The following is a 7,897-nucleotide window of genomic DNA, read 5'->3' as shown; positions in this document are numbered from 1 at the left end:
GATCCGTCCATCACGCTCAAATCGTGCAAGCACTTTTCATCGGTAGACTTCCTGGACACTACAACGTTTAAAGGACCTGACTTTGCAACGTCCCTCACGTTGGAAGTCAAAGTCTTTTTTAAACCAACAGACACACACGCGCTCTTGCATGCGAGCAGCTTTCACCCGAAACACACATTCGCGGGACTACTAAAATCACAACTCCTACGTTTTCAACGGATCTGTTCCAGAACCTCTGATTTCTGGCAAGCGGTCAGGGTTCTGTTTGAGGCTCTTGCCCTCAGGGGTTATTCGCGTTCGGCCCGCCGTCTTTCGCTTAAGGTGTTCAAATTAGTGCGTCCGCCTGTTGAGGGACACCGTATACCTTTTGTGACGACATATTCCACCTCCTCCGCTCGCCTGACCCGACTGGTCAGGGCGAACTTTCAACACCTCCTGGACTCTACCACTTACCTTCCTGACTACGGCATTATCGCGGCCTACAGGAGGAACAAGAATATTAGAGATCTGCTAGTGAGGGCCAAACTACGCCCCCTGTCGGAGCCCAGAGTCAACAGACTCTCTTATTTTTATAACTTTATCCCGTGGGCCCGAAACCGGAACAATGGGAACGTTTTCCCCACTGATCGCCATGCCGATCTTAACACGAGAAATTGTGTGTACCTTATCCGCTGCCTTACCTGTGATCTCCAATACGTGGGAGAAACGGGGAATACAGTTCGTGTCCGCTTCTACCAGCACAGATACAACATCACACACAAAAGAGACGCTCACCTACCTGTGGTTGCGCATTTTGTTGAACACGGATGGCAGGCCCTTTCCGCGTCTGTGCTCGAAGCAAACCCTTTTTGGTCCACCGCCCAACGGCGCAGGGCTGAAAGGATATGGATTGTCAGGCTGGGGACATGGCAACCCCTTGGCTTGAACGTTGGGTCGGGTCGGGGACCCCCGAGGTTTCGCCTGATGATGGCCCGTGCCAGCGACGCCACCGCCTTCGGCGGTGTCGTCGTTAATTGTTGATTGTCCTAACCCGCCAGTGCCTCCTACAGACTCCTCGGACCTCCTGCCCTCCCAACAACCACTGCCTGATCTCTCCCTAAGTCCCACTGTGACCCCCGTTCCATGGACAGCAATGCATCACGGTCATCACCACGTTTATGATTGTTCTATTGTTATTCTGGTGTTATGATCTCATGTGTTGCTTTTGCATAATTCTGTATTACTCACCTTTCATCCTCTGCATGTTGTAAGGTTCATGCATTGGATTGTTTTATCAAGTGTGATCCCGTTTGTTTACCTACCTGCCGTTGGTTCCTCTTGCAATCTGTTATTTGTTTCATGTTATTGTGTGTGCCCCCCCTCTCTTGCTGCCCCCTCCCTCAGAGTTGTGCACCTTATCCTGACCCCTACCTCATCCCATCCGACCCCGTTCCCCTTCTGCACTTACCACGGACTGGGCCCCCACCAGGTTTTTTATTTTTTCTTCTTCCCCAGCCCCTATGCTAGCATCTCCCTCACCTGGCCCTGACCCTAACCCCGCCCCCCCTCTGCCCTAAACCTAACCCCGAGGGCCCCCCCCTGGTCCTAAACCTAACCCCACCCACCCCGGCCCTAACCCTAACCTCCTCCTTTACCTGGCCCTTAACCTAACCCCACCCCCCTGGTCCTAAACTTAACCCCTCCCACCCCTAACCCTAACCCCCTCCCTCACCTGACCCTAACCCTAACCCCCGGCCCCCCCCTGGTCCTAAACATAACCCCTCCCACCCCTGGCCCTAACCCTAACCCTCTCCCTTATCTAGCCCTTACCCTAACCCCGCCCCCCCTAGCCCTAACCCCAACCCTCCCACCCCATACCCTAACCCCAACCCCTCCCACCCCATACCCTAACCCCAACCCCTCCCTTTCCTACACCCAGACGACCCTCCCATAGGATTTCTGCCCCAGCCCCCGGGCCCCCCCCACAAAGGATCCCCTGTTTTTTGTTTTTTATTGTCATCTTATTCATCTTATTTTCCTCATGACATTTTTTATTTTTTTATGTATATAAATTATGATAATATTACTTTTTTTATATGGTTTGCAATAGCACCTATTATACTTATTAATTTTAACATCTCCCTACTTATGGCCCATCCCCTACTTACCTGTGTTTCCGGTTTGACAGATCTTCAATGTGGAAATCCTGCAAAAACGATCACATTGTTGGACCATATTCCATTGAGTTTCTATTTTTATAATATAAGATTGTTTGAATACATTGATTGGACCCAAGTATTGAGTAACAACAAATGATTTTGGCCTATCTGGTGACACCCGCCGACCACGAACAACAAAAACAACCTGCGACCATTTTGAATCCGATTCCTTTCTTTAAGTTCTCGGCCTAATCGGTTGCTAATATAGTTTTGTGTTCCGTTGATCTGTCTCGTGTCCCGCTTCCACTATTTATCGTTTCAAATTTGTAATTCTAGGACTTCAAATACCGTTGTTATCTTAGGTTTAAGTCACGCCACCGCATACGGAGGCCGCCATCTTGGATCCTTTGTGCTATTACGTTACGGCGTCACTTAGCACCCCCTGTTGGTGACCTAGTTTGCTACCGGTACCACTACTATCCGTGCTCCATCTCCTGGATGTTCGGTGGTATTACAAGGTACAAAATAAGTTATCACAAACATGTTTTAAGAATGTTTTAATTCATCCTACGATCTACCATACCTTCAACCACTTCATTATTGTAATCTCCCGGCTTCCCATTGACTCTTCCTTCGACTCCTCCATTCGTCCAGACCCCTAGTTTTTATTATTATTATTTATTTACTTATTATTTTCATTATTATTATTAATTTTATTTAATTTGTTCCTTTGTTAATATCCCATGTCCCCTATTCTCCACTACAGTCCCATGTACCCCCCGTCCCCCATGCACCGGCGACTTCTTCCCCCTGTACAATTGTTGTTGATGTTGCCAAACATGTAAATGAGGACACTATTAATGTTGGAACCCTATTTACGGTCACATTGATACACAATTTGTTGTTTCGGGACACGCTCTCTCCCTGAGGGGTTTTCCTACCAGGTGCTGACCTTCCTACTGCGTTCAATCAATGCGACTATGTTGTTTTATGTTGTTTTTATTCATTTTATTGTATTCCATCACGGTTCTTACCTATGTACACTTAATACCACCTGGTTTAAGGGCAATTGGCGACCCCTGCTGGAGACTCTGAAATCAAGGAACAACACTTTGCAACATTGTTTCAATCGCTCAGCATTACATTTGAAAATCCGACCCCCTGGTTGGCCCAAATTCAAATTCTTCGTTTGTTTACCCTCCTGGCCCCCCCATTGGCTCTGCACCTGACCCCCCCATTGGATCCCCACCCTTAATTTTGAATTTGTTATGATGCCCCGGCCCCCCATTGGATAACTCTGCCCCAGACGTTAACTCTACCCCTCCCTCTCATATCTGTGTATAAAAGTATTAGTCTCTGTCTGTCCCATTTGTGCTTTGTAACCGCGGCTTGATTGGATTTTCTTCTATACGGTCTGTCTCTATTGCTGTAAAATTGCACCTGATGAAGTCAACAAATTTGACGAAACGTCGTGCTTTGCTCTCAGCAGCCTAATTCCTAAAAATAAAAAAGGATATCGGCTGGATCACACTTGTCTAGTTTTTTCGAAACGAAACAAAAAATACCTTACAGTCTTAGCATAGATACTTTTCCAGTATTTTTGAATTCCGATAGCTTTTTCTTAAAAGAAATATGCATCCGGAACACCTTCAAGCCGACGGTGAATGGACTCTGGTCCAACGGGGGCGTAGGAGACGAGCTCCCCGCGACCCCTACTACCCTCCACCTCTGATGGATTCCTCCGCTTGGGCAGCACCTGCTCCGGAGTGGCGATTCCAGCCGTTCGACCGTCGTCACGAACGCTTCTGGACTCCGCGCTACCCGTCTCCCAGACGTTGGGAAGAACGTGCGAGGCCCGTCAGGGACTGGTCTCCCTACGGACCTACCGGACCTCATCACGAGGTGAGACCTGAGGCCTACAGACCGGCCTACTCCCCGCCTCGCCGCGAGGCTTGGGGGCCTCCTCACCGCCGCGCGCCTGAGACGCGTCGGGCTCCTCGCCGTCCTGCATGGGCTCCGGGCCCCCCCGCTGGACCCCCCAGGCCACGACCGCAGGTGAGACCTCCACCTCCGCGTCCCGACCTTCGGCCCCGTGACCAGCCCCGGCCTCCAAGACACCCAGGGCCCCCGGTTGTGACGGCGGCGCGCACTGCGTCTGCGCGTCCAACTCAACCCAGGGAGGCGCAGCACGCGCCAACGGCTCCGCGCTCTGACGACCCAGACTTTAGTCTGAAGAACAGACTGATCCTGGCGGCCCTGAAGGCCTCTCACCACCTCGCCAACTCTGAAGGCCCTGAGCCCCTTCCCATCATCGCCAGGCTCACCGAACTCCTGAGGGTTTCCATTCGCCCTGCTGTCCCCAACGCCGCGACCGCGCAACTGATTGACGGGAACGCGCGCAACTGGGAACATACATCCACGCTGGTGCTCAGATACCACTACAAGGCCGCGGTGGATGAGAAGGTGAGGGCCCTCCTCCTCCTCCCCGACCCCATCTGGCGACCCAACTTTGCGGTGGCCTTGGCCTGGGCTCGAAGGCACTACGGTGAGCGTCTGCGCGTCGAGACGGTTGACGCACTGCGCGCTCGTCTTCGGGTGGAACTCGACGCTCCGGTCCCGCTGGTTCCCCTGTTCCTGGACCCTGCTCCTGGAGCTGTGCTACCACGCTTCACCCAACCCGCGGCCCCTGACATGGGTGTGGCCCCTGCTGACCGGCGCTCCCCGTCCCCTGCTGACCGGCGCTCCCCGTCCAGGCTGCCGTCTCCCACTTTCTCGCTGGCCTTCTCCTCCTCCCCGTCCTCTCCTCCCGTGTGCCCCCCCATCCCCCCCGCCTCCCCCCCCTCCTCTCCCGTGCCCCCCATCCCCTCTCCTCCGCATCTGGCCACCCTGGAGACCCCCCGGAGCACCACACCGCTGGCTCGCAGAACCAGGCTCGCTTCCTGTCGCCTCCGCCGACGAGGCGCAGCCACGCCCATCCCCGGGCCGTCCTCGCCTCCCTCCGTTCCCAGGGTTACCCGAGCCTACGCGGAGAAGGATGACGCGGCCACTGACGCGCGGAACCCGACCGGCCCCGCCTCCCCGACTCCAAACCCGACGGCGACCCTCGCACGACCCACAAGACACCCCAGCACGGGTAAGAAATGCCGAGAGTGGCGCTTGCAATCGAGGGAACCGCTTTTAATCATAGGGGACTCGAACGTCCTGCGTTTCGCCGATTATAGTGTACCTGGTCTCCAGATTGACGGCTACCCGGGCGCGTGCTTCCGACACGCCTCCGGGGTCCTGGCCAAGACCACTATCAACACTCAGGTTCGCAAGCTGGTCTTGGCCTTCGGCATAAACGAGAGAGGCAACAAAATAGAACAGGCTTGCTTCCGTAACATCCAGGCCGCTGTCAAGTGGGCGCGCATCGCGTTCCCTTGCGCGGCGCTTTTAATTCCTGAAATCAACTACTCGCACGCGCTCCCGTTCAGGGAACAAGAGCTTCTCTCTAAGCTCAACGCCTATATCGCCACCCGATATGAATCGATCCCCGCGCTGCCCAGCAAGTCATTCGTAACCGATCGGGACAACATCCACTGGTCTAGGGACACGGCGGCGCTCCTTTTTAACCAATGGGTTCGTTATTTAAACTAAGTGCTCCCGCGTCCCGAGAAACGCCTCGAGGGAGCCGCTCGGTTATCAATTTATCTCCGTCCTTTCAACTCACCGCGGCGCAATTCTCCGTCCTGGACAAAGGTCTCACGTTTATCCCCTCGACCGACATAGACCCGTGTGAGTTGTATCAACAGGTGCGCTCGGACTTGCAACAATACCACCGCAGGGTGAAACTAGCCGTCCATTTCCGTGATCACCCCCCGTCGCAGAAATTACCTTTCACCAACAAATCCTCCTGGGTCCCACCCGAGGATGACATTCCGCCAGAGGTCACACATCTGGTCAACGCTGACCTTCTGTACTATCGTGATGCGTTCAGGATCGACCGGGCCCCAGCCAACCTCCTTCCTGAGGAGTCGGAGGCTCTCCGCGAACTGATCGGTAACGTTGACATTGTGATCAAGCCCGCCGACAAGGGCAGCGCTGTCGTCATCATGGACAGGTCTCAGTATATATGGGAGGGCCACAGACAGCTGCATGACACGCGCTACTACTCCAAACTAGAGGCTCCCATATATACTGAGACCGTTCCGATGATCGTCGACTTGATCCACTCCCTGTGGAGGAAAAAATATATTACGCGCGCGCAGCGGGATTACCTCCTGGGGGATGCCCAACCCAGGCCCAGGCTCTTCTATATGTTACCCAAGATTCATAAGGAGCCTGTGGCCTGGAGCGAACCCTTTAAGATCCCACCTGGTCGTCCCATAGTCTCGGACTGCAGCAGTGAAACCTACCACACGGCCGAATACATAGATTACTACCTCTATCCGTTATCCATCTCCCATGCGAGCTATGTTAAAGATACCTACGACTTTGTTGCCAAGGTCCGCGCTCTTAGAATCCCTGTACACGCTTTCCTCTTCACTATGGATGTGGACAGCTTGTACACTAACATCGATATCGCTGGGGGCATGCGAGCAGTGCGTAATGCGTTCAATGCCTGTCCTGACGTCACGCGCCCTGACGACGAACTTCTTCGTTTACTGGAGATTAATCTCACTCGCAACGATTTCCTCTTTAACGAGGAGTTCTTCCTCCAAGTCAAGGGCACGGCTATGGGGAAGAAGTTCGCTCCCTCGTATGCCAACCTTTTCATGGCACAGTGGGAGACTTCGGCGCTCGCCGCCTGTCCTCTACGCCCCCTTTCCTACATGCGCTATTTGGATGATATTTGGGGTATCTGGCAACACTCGGAAGCGGAATTCGATTGTTTTCTAGATATCCTGAACACGCACGATCCGTCCATCACGCTCAAATCGTGCAAGCACTTTTCATCGGTAGACTTCCTGGACACTACAACGTTTAAAGGACCTGACTTTGCAACGTCCCTCACGTTGGAAGTCAAAGTCTTTTTTAAACCAACAGACACACACGCGCTCTTGCATGCGAGCAGCTTTCACCCGAAACACACATTCGCGGGACTACTAAAATCACAACTCCTACGTTTTCAACGGATCTGTTCCAGAACCTCTGATTTCTGGCAAGCGGTCAGGGTTCTGTTTGAGGCTCTTGCCCTCAGGGGTTATTCGCGTTCGGCCCGCCGTCTTTCGCTTAAGGTGTTCAAATTAGTGCGTCCGCCTGTTGAGGGACACCGTATACCTTTTGTGACGACATATTCCACCTCCTCCGCTCGCCTGACCCGACTGGTCAGGGCGAACTTTCAACACCTCCTGGACTCTACCACTTACCTTCCTGACTACGGCATTATCGCGGCCTACAGGAGGAACAAGAATATTAGAGATCTGCTAGTGAGGGCCAAACTACGCCCCCTGTCGGAGCCCAGAGTCAACAGACTCTCTTATTTTTATAACTTTATCCCGTGGGCCCGAAACCGGAACAATGGGAACGTTTTCCCCACTGATCGCCATGCCGATCTTAACACGAGAAATTGTGTGTACCTTATCCGCTGCCTTACCTGTGATCTCCAATACGTGGGAGAAACGGGGAATACAGTTCGTGTCCGCTTCTACCAGCACAGATACAACATCACACACAAAAGAGACGCTCACCTACCTGTGGTTGCGCATTTTGTTGAACACGGATGGCAGGCCCTTTCCGCGTCTGTGCTCGAAGCAAACCCTTTTTGGTCCACCGCCCAA

The sequence above is a fragment of the Gadus macrocephalus genome, chromosome 16 (genome assembly GCF_031168955.1).
Source record: "Gadus macrocephalus chromosome 16, ASM3116895v1".
Lineage (NCBI taxonomy): Eukaryota > Metazoa > Chordata > Actinopteri > Gadiformes > Gadidae > Gadus > Gadus macrocephalus.
The sequence above is the reverse complement of the archived record's forward strand: the minus strand, read 5'-3'. Positions refer to the sequence as shown.